Consider the following 15,581-nt stretch of genomic DNA (forward strand, 5'->3'; position numbering starts at 1 on the left):
CCTGAAAAAGAAAGATGTCTGCTTCTTAAGCTTTCTTGATTCTTCACTTTTCAGAATAAGTCATACTCACATTCTCCAATTCATACTGAGCCACATGTTTATATAGATGTATATGTTATTCTTCATGATACGTTTCCTGACAACACTCTGAATGGAGAAACTTGGTTCTGAGAAACTACTGTATTCCAATGGACACATCTCCTCTCCCTTCTTCTGCCTCTCTGCCCTCTCCTCCTCTGCCTAGTGTGTCTTTACAGAGGCCTCATGGCCCCTCTGCCCTCCAGGGAAGTCTCCTGTGGTATCCTGCCAAGCAGATCCTCAATGAGCTGAAACCCCTACCAGAATGTCACCCAGACTGCTGTGTCCTCTTATCCTTACTACAAGGTCTCAACTGCCCCATCACCTGCTCCAAGGCAAAGCCCTCTGCACTCCAGTCACCCCTTTGCACAGAGCACACCTGCACCTCCTCACCATCCCAGCATGCCTTCCGCAGGAGCCCAGTTTCACCCTGCCACGTGAGCTGTCCCACCATGTCTGTGTAATTCCACAGGGATAGGGGAGAGGGAGGTGCCAGTAAAGGGGACATGGCTGGGATGTTGAATGTGGGGTCCAGAAGAGAGGACGACTCAGAAGGGGGGCAGGGGAGAACAAGATAGAAGTGACACATGTGCAGTGTTGATGGTGAGGTCACCTCTTGTACAGGAACCTCATGGGCTGGGTTCTGGTAGGAGCCATTCTGAGGACAAGAAGACAATCACACCACCACTCATCCCACCAGAGATGATATATGGGCAGGAGGATGGGGAGAGGCAGGCAAAGGGGACATGGCTGCAGTGTTGATTGTGAGGTCACCTCCACTGCAGCTGCCTGATTGGCCCTCAGCAGATGTGCTGGCCAGCAGGCTTTGGGATGTCACCCAGTGCCTCAGAGAGTCCACCCAGCAGAAATGACTGGCCTGGGGAGGGGAGGGGGTGACACAGGTGACAGGGACCCGTCTGGGTGCTGATTGTGAGGGCACCTCTGCTGCAGACACCCCCCCAGCCCATGGCCGGTAGGCAGGCAGGCACGGCTCATGGCCACCCTGCTCAGGACTAGCCCTCTGCAGCAGACCTGCCACCAAGCAGCACAAAGCTCCTCACCTAGGTCTCCTCTGAGCCCAGCGTGCTGACCCTGTGGCTCAGAGACACAATGGACATTATCTGGAGGCTTCCTTTGGCAGATCAACCTTCCCAAAGTAGCACATGATGTATTATTACCATCCAGAATGTTTTCTTTATAGTGTAATACCACTAAGGAGTCATTCTGCAGGCTCCAATGTACAGTTGGATGATGGGTGGGGGAGCTGAACTGTGCAAGGCCTGCTGGGACAGCCCTGCACCACCCTACAAGGAACTGACCCTCACTTCCTTTTATCCACACCTCACTGCCAACAGGGGACCTTTCTCCAAATTAGCCTCAGATCCACACTTGCGATTTCATCTCAGAGGGGCTTCACTTGCAAAGAAGAGTCCACGAGTGAGCTACTGCCCAGGCTGTGCCCGAGCTGATCAGGCAGGAGCTTCAGAACCTGCAGGCCTCAACCAGCTCAGGGACACAGTGCAAAACGTGCTCAGCTGAGTTGGACACCTGAACTGTCAGGTCAGAAATGACTGCCTTAGAGAAGAGAGGAGCATGTGGAAAGGTGAGGGACATAATTCTGAGGGGGCTTGCAAGTTATTTGCATAAAACAACTTCAGCTTTGCAAGATGATTCTCAGCTATGACCCGTGAAGTATTTCCTGCTGACTTGCAGGCAAGTGCTTGAGCATCACTATTCACTGTAGTCACTGCACATCTGGGAGAAGTGGTTTGAAAGGCCAATTATTTTCTGAAGAAATACTTTTTCTTTGGAAGTTTCCCTTATCTTGCCCATTTCAAAAGCTAATGACTGTGGCACCGCCGCTTGAAAGGGTGCCTCTGAGTGCTCCACCTTGGCAAGACCATTTTCTTGTTAACTGTGTGGGTGAAAAAAGTCCCACATGATCCAAACTGCTCTCTGAGGCCTCCTGCTGGATGTCAGCCCCTGCATGTCTTGTGTCACAGCCCAGGGGATGGTGAAGGGTTCAGGGTGCAGCAGGGAGCCCCAAAACAGCAAGGCCTTCAGCAGGAAGAGCTCAAGACCCTCTCCAGAATTCACTGGACTGGAGGGGGGTTAATCGGATGGATAAGTAAGGGCTATTTGGGGGATACTACTGCATTATAAGCAAAGCGTTTCTAGGGTCCTGCCACATGAGAAGAAAAGAGTGTCTGCACCAAATATGTATATGGGTAGTATCCCCATTAGCCTTTGCTCATAGGAAAGAGAGGCAACTGCTATGCCTCTAGTCTAAAAAACTTGCCTGCTATGCCTAAAAAAAAATCTTGTGTTTGGACAGATCCCAGAAGTGTTAACGTCAAGAATCTCCAACAGGAACCCTTTCCGAAAGATGACCTCTTCTACTCCAAATACTCTAAGCTGCATATTTGTATGTATTTCAGTCTATGTGGGACATCTGGCTGCAGATCCTGGCAAGAGCTGAGGAAACGCAAGGCCTGAACCTCAGCGCACACAAGGCAGCAGGCTGCCAGCAACCCTGCCTCACGCCACCAGGGCAGCCTGGACCCTGCGAGCCAAGGCACCTCCTCACCTCGCAGCGCTCCCCAGCTCCCCAGCCTGGCAGGGCTCCCCACGCACAGCACTGCTCTCTCCAGCCACCTCCTCCTGCCTGCAGCACCAAGACACTGGGGCCACCGCCTGTCCCCACCACAGGCCACCCCGCCACTGGCACATGGTGGTGATGTGTGACTCCTATTTTATGCCCTGACAAACTGAGACATGGAGAAGGACTGCTTTCCAGGACATGAGGGGAAATCTCTCTGCTTTCTTCCTGGGTGCCGCATCTCCATGGCGGTGACCTACTGAGCCCCCAGACGACACAAGCTGAGATCACAGTGGGATGTGCTGCATCACAGGGAGGTCTCTCCGGTGCCTCCCTGCGATATCCAGGCACTGCTGGGCACTGCTCATGTGCTCCCCACCTCTGCCCTTCAGAGCTGCTCCACAGCATGGAGTGGGGACAGGAGGCAGCGGGACGATGCTGGGGCCCCTCACTGACAGGCAGAGGAGCAGGGACATGTTGGAGAGGAGTTTTAGGGTAATGAGATGGGAAGAGTGTCCTTTTTCGCGTGATGGACAGGTGAGCTGAGGGCAAGAGGGCAAGTGAGATGGAGGACTGCTGGACCGAGACCATCACCCTCGACCACAGTTCCTTGTTGCCAATGCTCCTGCAGCTTTCCACCAAGGGTAAGGGCTTCGGGAGCTCCTTCCTGAGGTGTTGCACACAGAGTGCTAATTCCAAAAATGGCTGTGGGTCCTGGGATGTGGGGGTGACTGGACAGTGCTGGGGGCTGCCACAAGAGCCCTGCCTGAGGGTCCCGCCTGGCTCAGGGGACAATGTGCCAGCCAGGAATTCTGGGTCCTGGAGCTGCGGCTGCCCTGAGCCCCAAGGCTCTTCTGGGGCCATCTCCATCCCCTCATGGCAGGGGGAAATCCAGGTCGAGGTTTCCCTGGGAGTGGATCCCCCTTTGGGGTCTGGCTATGGCAGGAAAGAGGTCCTGTGTCCTGGAGGCTGGGGTGTCCTGTAGCTCCTGTGGGCCTCTCAAGAGACTGCTGGAAGGGCCCATGTTGGAAATGGATCCTTCACCGTGTAAAAACCCCAAGGCATCTACTTGTTTGGGAGAACCTCTGCTCCTTCCCCCTGGATCTTTTAATGTTTCCAACTTGGCAGAGCATGTTTTGGGCTCAGAGATGTTGTTCTCACAATACCACAGTCCCTGTTCCTCTGCAAATGGGGGTCAAAACTCTGCACCCAAAAGAAAGCCTGTTTGGGGGAGCAGCTTGGAACCAAGTGGGGGGGTGCCATTGCCACCCCACAAGTCCCTGCTGACCCCAAGAATTTTTCTCTGAGCCGTGGGGGGCAGTGCTGGGGGGAGTCCAGCAGGGCCATCTGCCCCAGCCCCCTCCTGGCCACACACCTCTGCCGCCCAGCACTGGCAGGCCCAGAGCTGCTCTGCCCCTGGCTGCCCCGTGCCCCCGGGGCTCCTCAGCCCTGTGGAGCGAGGTGCCGGGGCCCAGCCCGGTCCCACAGAGAGCAGCCCCTGCCTGGCCACGGCCCAGCCCTGCTGGGTGCAGCGCGAGGGCTGCCGAGCCCCAGGGCTGCTGCGGGCAGGGGGCCGGGGCCCCAGGGGCAACAGGGACCTGCCCTGCCCTGCACTGGGGGCAGTGGGAAGCTGCCTGCGGGATCTGGCACCCCGGCCATGCCCAGGGCCCCCGTGCCGGCGCCAGGGCCAGCACTAGCACAGGCCCTGCGGCTGCTCCCCCTCACTCCCCACGGCCCCCAGGTGCAGGGCAGCCAGGAACCCCACAGGGCCCTGCAGCAGAGCCCAGCGCCGTCAGGGCAGCGGCTGGGCCCCAGGGCCCCGCACTGCCCAGGCACATGGGGCCACGCTGCCCCCAGGCCCCACGATGCCTCGCGCTGCCCCACGCTGCCACCCACAACATGGCGCCCCATCGCAAGAGAGGGGGAGGAGCCGCCCGTGGGGTCACACAGGGCTGCCGTGTTGCCATGGCATCGCTCCCAGTGCTGCCCTCCTATTGGCTAGCAAGGGGAGGAGGGTGGGGCAGCATCTGATTGATGGCTCTGTCAGCCAATCGGAGTGCAGCATGTGGAAAAACAACCATGAAAGCAGAGTGGGAGCCAAGCTGGAGAGAGGGAGTGGGTGAGAGTGGGTGTGAGCGGGGCTGGCAGGGCTGTGGGTGCTTTCAGCTGCCAGCAGGTGTCCTCCCGCCAGGGCGGGGGCAGCGGTGCTGGCCCCGGGGCTGCTTTCCTGCAGGAGCTGCAGCAGGGGCTGGTGGGGCCGTGAGCACAGCCCAGAGCGACCAGAGACAGAGCAGGCAGCTGCCCTGCAGCCAGACGTGCCGGCCTGCCCCGAGCAGCTGGGCTGGGGCGGCTGCTGGGGTTGGGGACAGGAAGCTTTGCCCCTGCTGGGGGTCGGAGACCCATTTGGAAGCGTTTCCCTGAGCTACTGCTGCCACCGCAGCCCCCAGGTGCTGCTCGGAGCTGCGTTTCACAGAATCACAGAATCACAGAATCGCTGAGGTTGGAAGGGACCTCTGGAGATCATCTATTCCAACCCCCCTGCTCAAGCAGGGTCACCTAGAGCACATTGCACAGGATTGCATCCAGGCGCGTTTTGAAAATCTCCAGAGAAGGAGACTCCACAACCTCTCTGGGCAACCTGTTCCAGTGCTCTGTCACCCTCACAGTCAAGAAGTTTTTCCTCATGTTCAGATGGAAGTGTCTGTGTTTCAGGTTGTGCCCGTTGCCTCACGTCCTGTCCCTGGGCACCACTGAAAAGAGTCTGGTCCCATCCTCTCGACACCCTCCCTTCAGATACTTGTACACGTTGATAAGATCTCCTCTCAGCCTTCTCTTCTCCAGGCTGAACAGGCCCAGCTCTCTCAGCCTTTCCTCATAAGAGAGATGCTCCAGTCCCCTAATCATCTTTGCGGCCCTTCGCTGGACTTACTCCAGCAGTGCCACATCCCTCTTGTACTGGGGAGCCCAGAACTGGACACAGTACTCCAGATGTGGCCTCAGCAGGGCTGAGTAGAGGGGGAGAATCACCTCCATCGACCTGCTGGCAACACTCTTCCTGATGCACCCCAGGATACCATTGGTCTTCTTGGCCACAAGGGCACATTGCTGCCTCATGCTTAACTTGGTGTCCACCAGCACTCCCAGGTCCTTCTCCGCAGAGCTGCTTTCCAGCAGGTCAACCCCCAACCTGTACTGGTGACTGGGGTTATTCCTGCACAGGTGCAGGACTCTACACTTGCCTTTGTTGAACTTCAGGAGGTTCCTCTCCGCCCACCTCTCCAGCCTGTCCAGGTCTCTCTGAATGGCAGCACAGCCCTCTGGCGTATCGGCCACTCCTCCCAGTTTGTTATCATCAGCACACTTGCTGAGGGTGCACTCTGTGCCTTCATCCAGGTCATTGATGAAGAAGTTGAACAAGACTGGACCCAGTCCTGACCCCTGGGGGACACCGCTAGCTACAGGCCTCCAACTAGACTCTGTGCTCTGATCACAATGCTCTGAGCAGCATGGAGATTAGTGCTGTTTGTGCTTCTGGGGATGGTGTGCCTCAGTCCATGCTAGGCCAGCAGCATGCACGTGGCTTCAATGCAGACTGTGAGGTCACTTTTGTTTCAGTATTGAGAGGCCAGTGGTGGGCACATGGCTGCTGTTTTCGCTTGTGAGGTCATTCTTGCCTTCCTATATTATAGGCCAGGAGATGGCACGTGGCTTCGCTGAAGCCTGTGAAGTCACTACTTCCTCGGAATGGGATAGGCAAGCAGCAAGCAACGTCCTTTGATACACACTGTTAGGCCAGTTCTGCATCTATAAACGACAGCCAACAAGGAAACACTATATCACTGTTTGTGATTCTGAGGTCACTTGTGCCCCAGTGCCTGCTAGGCCAGTGCTAGGTGCGTGGCTGCTGTTTGTGGTTGTGAGGTCAGTGGTGGCTCAGTGCCTGCTAGGCCAGTGCTAGGTGCGTGGGTGCTGTTTGTGGTTGTGAGGTCAGTGGTGGCTCAGTGCCTGCTAGGCCAGTGCTAGGTGCATGGGTGCTGTTTGTGGTTGTGAGGTCAGTGGTGGCTCAGTGCCTGATAGGCCAGTGCTAGGTGCGTGGCTGCTGTTTGTGGTTGTGAGGTCAGTGGTGGCTCTGTGCCAGATAGGCCAGTGGTAGGTGCATGGCTGCTTTTTCTGCTTTTGAGGTCACTTGTGGCTCAGTGCCTGATAGGCCAGTGCTGGTCATGTGCCTGCTCTTTTCAGTTGTGAGGTCACTTGTGGCTCAGTGTCTGATATTAAACTATCTTTTCTCTTTTGTTCATTCTCGGTCACTGTTAATGAGCCGAAGCAGTTAGAGTCTTTTTTTTTTTTTTTTTTTAATTTTCTTGGTAGCAATACAGTGCCTCCTGGTTGGAGCACAAGGAGGGACCCCAAGCAGTTTTTTTTACACCTTTTAAGGAATAGTAAGTTGTTACATATTCAGTACTTCAGTTTACATAACTACCACATCTATCCACGACTCTTATTTCTACCAATCCCCTTGCCGTGTTATTGCATGTTGTAGATCCATGGTAGCCTTTATGGTCCATCTTATAACTGTTCATTAGCTGATTTGCACCTCTTCTGGTGGTACCTTTGAATAACTTTTGTACAGCTGCCTGGGTTAAACTGGCTTCTTTGCAGTTCTTCAGCTTCGAACGAAAACCAGGGCTAAGACAAGGTCAGATAAGATGTTCTTTTTGCAGGGCACCGTGACTTTGCCTGTTCTTCCTCTGCAAAAGCTCGAGTAGAGTGGACATTTTCTTAACATTCCCTCCTTTTATTTTTATGCATACCTGCCTTCAATGTTATGCTGGTCTAGACTCATGTCCCCTTACACACGAGACACAAGTGGAACATATTAGACGCATGCAGGAGACACAACAGAAAAGCACAGTTCCTAATGCCAGAATTAACATTAAAATTATTCAAACACATCTGGTCCACACTCCCAGATCCGGTAGCCATGACCACAGCCACGACCAGTCTGCTGCTAGGGCATTAGACAGGGCCTGCTCTTTGGGTATTCGATGGAAGGTACGAACATATTGTTGAATGACGTTTACAGCATATTCAATTTGTTTTGATATGTTTGCATAAAAACAACAGGCAGTGTTTTCCAGCACACACACTCCTCCCTGTGTGGCCACCAGGCAATCTAAAGCCCATCGATTTTGGACGGCAAATTGAGAGAGAGAGTTCACTTCAATTTGTAGATTTTTTGAGACATTGAGGTGTTTTGATAGGCATAAGGGACCAGGCATCCAACGGTGCAGGTGTCAGCCCATCATGGTGGAAAACTCTTGTGGGTGTTGGTTCCACGTAAGCAGAATGACACGGATGTCACAATGGTTGATTTCCCTACTAGGACGGTCTTGTTTCTCTGCCCTGTCCCCTATCAGGCATTGAGGCCCAAGTGACCTCACAACCACAAACAGCAACCACAGGACCACAACTGAACTATCAAACACTAAGCCACAAGTGACCTCAAAAAAAAAAAAAAAAGTACCCACATGACCAGCACTGGCCTATCAGGCCCTGAGGCACAAGTGACCTCACAACCGCAAACAACAGCCTCATGATGAGCACGGACCTATCAGATAAGGGGGGCCCAGTGAACTCCCAAGCAAAAATAGCAGCCATTCACCTAGCACTGGCCTATCAGGCCCTGAGCCACAACAGACCTCACAACCACAAACAGCAGCCACATGACCAGCACTGACCTATCAGGCACTGAGTCATAAGTGGCCTGATGTCACGCTACGAAGGTTTGATAGTAACGACTGAGACAGTAAAGTAATAAAAAACTACGTTTACTTCCTCACGCAAGCTCTTAGATTAGTAACATCCATTAAAATAATGCGATTACCAATTTAGAAAGGATAGCCTGAAAAAGGATAGCCCGAAATCATCGATTATTGATTTAGAAAGCATAGGCCGAAATAATGCAATTACTGATTTAGAAAGAATAACCCGAAACCGTCAGTTACTGCGCTAGTAATTGGAAGCACTGCTTATCCCTACTTGAAAGCTTTCTTGTTCACTCTCCTAGTGAGAGGACTCTCAACCTCGAGGAGTTACCTTAACCCAGCGTCCCAGGAAAAGGGGAGGGAGGGGATACTCATAGTCCAGCCGGAGAGGATGGTCAGGTCACATTCCCGTCCCTGCTCAAACTCTCTTAGCTGCCAAGTCTCTTTTTATATGGCTGGGGCTCTGGGCAAACACTGCTTTTGCTGACCTCTGCGAGTTTCACAATCAAGGGACTGTTTGTTTGTCTGCTTGGAAGGACCCTGCTAGCGAGGCAAGACCACAACACCTCCGTATCGCTTCTCCCCTCCCTGCGGGTCCATGCAGATTCCTTGGCCTTGTCAGGCGGCAGAGTTCTTTAGCCATTAGCTCTTCTAGTCTGCAGCCTTGAGCATATCAGTTGGCAGACTTTTTCAGTCCTGTTAACTCTTAACTCACTTGACAGTCCTTGCTGAATTCCATGAGGTTCCTGACAGCCCATTCCTCCTGCCTCTCTAGGTCCCTCTGAATGGCAGCCCTCATCTACAACCCATCCAGCTGTCTGCTCTTCTAGACTGTAACGTTCTAGCGTGCATACAAGAATATTGTGGGAGACAGTGTCAAACACCTTGCTAAAGTCTAGGTAAAGGACATTTACTCTTCTCCATCCACAACTACAGTTATTTATTCATAGCAGGCAATCAGGTCGGTGAGGCAGAATTTACCCTTGGTAAATGCATGCTAACTGTTCCCAGGCACCTTCTTCTCCTTCATGTGCCCAGAACTGTGTTTTGAGAGGATTCGCTGCATGACTCACTGCTCACCAAAGGGAGGCTGAACTGCCTGCAACTCCCCAGCTTGCCCTTGTGGCCTTTTTGGAAGATGGATGTAACAATTGCCTTTCTGCAGTCATTGGGACTTCACCCCATCTCCACAACCTTTCAAAGATGATAGAGAGTGGCCTTGCAGGGACAGCAGTCAGCTCTCACAGCATCCTTGACTGCAGTCCATCCAACCTCATTGACTTGTATCGTCTGAGTTCTCACAAGTAATCCCTCACGAACCTCGTCCACTGTTGGCTGTTTTTCTTCTCTGGAGTCCTGACTCAAGGCACAACAGCCCGGGAGACCTTGCTTGTGGAAACGGAAGCTAACAAGGGGTTGAGCTGCTCAGACCTATCTGCATCTGCTGCTACAAGATTCCCTGTCCCATTTAGCAGTGAGGCCACATTTTCCTTTCTATTCGTTCAGTCTTATGGAAGCAGTAGCAGCTCATCTTCATGTCATTGACACCCCCTGCAAGTGTCAATAGTCAGGGAGCTTTTTCTTCCCTAACACCAAGCCTATGACCCTGGACAATATTTCTAAATGCCTCCTTTGCCTCTCCCTTCTTGCCCCTTCTCTATGCTGCCCTATCACCCTGGAGCTAAGGTGTGAGGTCCCTGTTTAGCCACGTTGGTCCCCTGAGATATCTGCTAGTTTTACTGAGAATTGGGATGGACCATCCTTGTGCTTGGCAGGTGCTGCCCTTAGAGACCTGCTGGCTTTCCTGAGCTCCTGTCCCTTGACAGCTGCCTCCCATGGGTTCCCCCCCTAGCAGTCCCCCAAAGAGGCCAAAATCTGTTCCTCTGAAGTCCAGGGTCTGTATTCTGCTACTGTCCTTCCTCACTCTCCTCACGATCTGGGAAATGCACATTTTCATGGTCACAGTAGAGAAGGGTGACGCTTACTATCCCATCCCTGATCAGTTCCTCCTTGTTTGAAATTTTCAGATACAAGAAAGCATCACACTTCTCATCCCATCTGGCAGCAGTGCAAAGAAGTTGTCCCAAGAGCAAGAAGAGGAGCAGCATGGAGAGGAGGGGAAACAAGGAGCAACACCATGATTCTGCTGCTGAAGCAGGCAAGGAGAGCAAGACAGAGGGGGCTTGGGAAAGTCTTCAGCTTACCCAGTTGGGCATGCCACCTCACAGACAACAACATTGCAGGGCAGTCGCTCTCAGCCCCCTTGTCAGGCAGCATGAAATGGGCCTGTGGCAGGAGAGATGCCCCTCTCTCCTCTGGCAGAGGTCTGGCTGCAGAGGAGGTGGCTCATGCCCTGGACTCCAGGTATTGACAGCCCATTCCTCCTGCCTGCCTAGGTCTCTCTGAATAGCAGCCCTCAAGCATATGGCTGGGGTCCCCTGCAGTTGTTTTGTCCCCAGCAAGCATAGTGAGTATTTCTTCTTCCATGTCACTAATCAAGTCATCTGGTTGTGCACCCATCTAGGTGGTACATTTCTAAATTGTATTCCACAAGGATGTTGTGGGAGACAGTGTCAAACCCCTTGTTCAAATCAAGTTGAAAGACATTTTCTGCTCTCCAAACACAAATAGAGCTATGTAATCCTAGAAGGCAATGAGGTGGTGAGGCACAATTTACCCTGGGAACATCCATGCTGCCTCTTCCCTATCACCTTCTTCTCCCTCATGTGCCCAGAAATGAGTAGACTCACTCCATGACACACTCCTCAACCAGTTGAGGCTGAATGGCCTGTTGTTCCCTGGGTTGCCCTCTGGGCCTTTCTCGAGAGTGGATGTAATGATTGCCTTTCTGCAGTTATTGAGGGGGGGGGACCACACCCCATCTCCATGACCTTTCAAAGATGACAGAGGGTGGCCTTGCTACGACTGTGGCCAACTCTTTCAGTGTCCTTGGATGCAGCCGTTCCAATCCGACTGGCTTGAGGGGTGGAGTTCTTGCAAGTCATCCCTCACTCAGCCCTCATGCACTGTTGGTTGCTTTTCTCACCTGGAGCCCTGACTCTAGGCACAACAGCCTGGGAGACCTCGCTGGAGAAGACTGAAGCCAGAAAGGCGCTGAGCTCCCGCCATTCAGCAAAGAGCCAACATTTTCCTTTCTATTCTTTACCATAGCTGAAGCAGTAGCAGCCCTTCTTCATGCCTTTGATATTCCCTGCCAGTGTGTACCCTCTGAGAGCTTTGGCTTTCATAACACCATCCCTACTCCAGTGAACACAATTTTTGAATTTCTCCTTTGCTGCATATCCCTCCTTCTGCTTTGTCTTTGGTGTCATATTGCCCTGGAGTTGAGCTGTGAGTTCCTGTTTTAGCCTGGTTTCCCCTTCTCATGTTATTTCCCCCTACCAAGAAGAGATCCATGATCTCTTCAAGCACTCGGAGGCTACTACTGTACTGCCCTTCGCCTCCATTTCACCAGGCTGAAGAAGCCCAGGTCCCTCAGCCTCTCCATACTGGCCATGTGCTTCAGCACACTAACCCCATCTTGGAAGACTCCTCTGGATCCTCTCCAGTTGCTCCCCATTCCTCCAGCACTGGGCAGCCCACACTGGGACACACTATTCCAGATGCAGCCACACCAGGGCTGAGTCGAGGGGGATAATAATTCCACTTGTCTGGGTGGCCACACTCTTCCTGAAGTAGCCTCATATGCAGCTGGCCTCATTTGGAGTGAGCGTGCACCACTGGCTCATATGGCATCCCTCGTAATGTCCAGGCCCTTCTCCTCAGGGTCACTCCTCTGACAGTCAGGTGCCAGCCTGTCCTGATGCATGGGCTCTTCTGTCCCCCAATGCAGGACCTGCCACTTCTCCTCGTATAACAGCATGAGGTTTCTGTTGGCCAAATCCCCAAGTTTCTCAGGGCCCCTCTGGACTGAAGCTCCCTTGTGTCAGCTGTAAATGAGTGTGTGCAGATGGCTCGTCCTGTCTTGCGGTGCCTCTGACAGGCTAACAGCAGGAGGACCTGCAGGACACTACACATAATAAAAGGAGGTAGTTGTTTAAAGGGACTGCTGGCAAAGGTAGGCATCACCATGGCAAGCATCTCAGAGAAGCCAAGTGAATGTACAAGGAAAGCAAATCCAGGGTGAATGGGGAAAGGGTAAAGAGGGGTTGGCTGACTTAATGAGAGGGTATCAGGATGTTAAAAGAGAAGAACTAGGAAGTTGGAAAAGAGGGAAAAATGCAGTAAAAATTGAAGCAAAAAAAAGAAAGAAAGAGGCTGTTTGGGTGTAGCTGCCAAGCAGTCCTGAATTTGAACTACTCTGAAGCAGGAGGAGGAACATGCAGTTGATCTGGTCATACTTCAGTGAGATCTGCTTCCATGATCACAAGCAAGCTGAATGTTTTCCCAAGATCAAGAGAAGACTCGAGGTGGAAGGAAATGCAGAATCATTCCATCTGGAAGGAACCCCAGGATGTCTCTGGCCCAACCTCCTTCCCACAGCAGGGTCAGCTAACAGGTCCAGATTTCTCAGGGCTTTACTCATTTCGGACTTGAAAACCTCTGAGGATGGAGATGGCACAGTCTCTCTGGGCAACCTATCCCAGTGCTTGGCTGTATGGATGGGTCAAAAGTTTGTCCTTACACCCAGCCTGAACCTCACTTCTTTTAGCTAATGCCCATTGGCCTTCACCCTTGCCTCATGCACGACAGTGAAGAGTCTGGCTCCATCTCCTTGATGACGTCCTGGTGGGCACGGGGAGGCTGTTATTAGGTCTCCCCAAGTCCTTCTCTTCTCCAGGCTGAACAAACACAGCTCCCTCACCTCCCAGAGGGACAAAGTCAACATTACCTGTGTGTGCCTAGGAGCTTTAAAGGCTCTTTCAGTCCTTCTGGTTATTGTTGGATCAGCAAAGGACCTCATGGATGTTACAGTGCAATCACCCTCATGCCATGACTTTCTGCATTTGCCATACTCATTTGGCATCATGTTGTAATGTACAGGTGTTGTAGGCTGTGAAGAGGACTCGCTCTGGAGAAGCAGTCACTCATAATGAAACCTTGAACTGAAAACCTTTCAGGCCCAAGAGGCAACCTCACACCACTAGGAGGGGCTGGCTCTGGGGAGGCCATGTCAGGTACTAACCCACATGCAGCAAAGGATTTGCTGCCTGCAAGAATTGCAGTGGCTATCGCCAGAGAGGACAAAATCACCAAATCATTCAGGCTGGAAGGGACCCTGGGGGGACTGTCATCCAACCTCCTGCTCACTTAGGAATCAACACTGAATTCACACCAAGTTCCTCAGGCCTTTGTCCAGCTATGTCCCGCAAGCCTCCCAGAAGAGAGAGTCACTAACCCCTCTGGAACCCACCTCAAATGCTTCAGGATCCTCACTGATTTTTCTTCCCTATACACAATTTTAAGTGCACTTGTTTTAGCTTATACCCTTTGCCTCTCATTCTCCTGCCATGAATTCCTGTAAAAACCTGGTTCTTTTTCAGAGGCAATCTTGAGTTGGGAAACTATTATGAATCCTCCCCAAAACCTTCCCTTCTCTGTGCTGAACAAGGCCTGTTCTCTCAGCATCTCCTCACCGGGCAAGTGCTGCAGCCCCCAGCCACCTTGGAGGCCTGCCACTGAGCTCACTCCCTGTGATCAACAGCATTCTTCTAAAGGGAGCCCGAACTGGACACATTATCTAGATGTGCTCTAACTAGTGTTGAGTAGAGGGGCATAATCACTTCCCTCCATCTCCTGGCTGTGCTCCTGTTCATGCAGCCCAAGATGCTGTGGCCTGCTTTGCTGCCAGGGCATGCTGCTGGCTGATGTTCAGCTCGCTGCCCACAAAGATTCCCATTTCCTTTTTTGGCAGAGCTCTCCCCAGCCCGTATCACTGCAGGGTGTTGGTCTGTGCCAGGGGCAGGACCTGCATTTGTCCTTGTTGAATTTCCTGACAGCCCATTCCTCCTGCCTGCTGAGGCCCACCTGAATGGCAGCCCTCAATCATATGACTCTTCCTCCTGATGAGGTGTCATCTACAAATGTGACGAGTGTTGCATCCTCCAGGTCACTGATGAACCTTTCAAACAGGACAGGTCTGAGTATAGACCCCTGCATACTCCACCTTTTCCTGGCTTCCTGGTAAAGCGTGACCCATTCAAAAAAGAACCCTCTGAGCTCCATCATCCAACCAGCTTTTTACCCACCCAGTTGTCTACCCATCTTATCATAATGCCTTATTGCATTCCTCATTGTCCTCACGATCTGGGACTCCGCTATTCCAGAGTCACTGCAGACAAGGTTGCCACAGATTATCACATCCTTGATCATTGGTTCCGTGTGCGAGTACCAGATCCAGGTGAGCACCACCCTTACTGGCCCATCAGGGAGCTGTGCTTGGAAGCTGACCCTGACACCCTCCAGAAATCTCCTGGACTGCTTGCACCCTGCTCTTTGCCCTTCCAATGAATATCGGGGAGATTAAAGTCCCCCCAGAAGAACCAGGCCCTGTGACCCACTGACTTCCTCAGGTTGCTTAAGGGAGACTGCATCCACCTCCTCACCCTCATCGGGTGGTCTGTAACCACCATCACAACGTCACATTTACTCTGATGCTCATGCACAAGCTCTCACCCAAACCCTTGTCCATCCCATGCAAGAGCTCCATACATCTGAGCTGTCCCTTCACACCAAGGGCATCCCCCCTGTTCACCTTCCCTAAAGGTCTTGCCTGCAGAGCTTGTACCCTGCCATCACAGCCCTCCAGTCATGCTAGTGGTCCCACTGCATCTCAGTTATTCCAACCATGTTTCAGTCCTGTGACAGCTTGTGCAGCTCCATCTGCTCCTCTCTGTGCCCCAGGCTGCATGCACTCGTGCATATTTCGGTTGCAGAGCCTCAGTTGTGGCACAGAGAACAAACTGGTCATGGTGAAACACGTTACCATGGGCCAAGGACACTGTGTGTGCAATGGCCCCACTTTAGAGCAAAGCCATGTTGGCCTAGATAGCAGGTGGCAATGTAATGGTGGAACAAGGTTCCCACTGAGAGAGCAAAGCCTGCAGTGCCCAAGGCCAGGCAGAAACAGAGCTGGGCAGTGTAGAAATGGCAGGATAGAAGATTGCTGCCTGAGCTGA

This window comes from Apteryx mantelli, chromosome 11 (assembly GCF_036417845.1).
Source record: "Apteryx mantelli isolate bAptMan1 chromosome 11, bAptMan1.hap1, whole genome shotgun sequence".
Taxonomy (NCBI): domain Eukaryota; kingdom Metazoa; phylum Chordata; class Aves; order Apterygiformes; family Apterygidae; genus Apteryx; species Apteryx mantelli.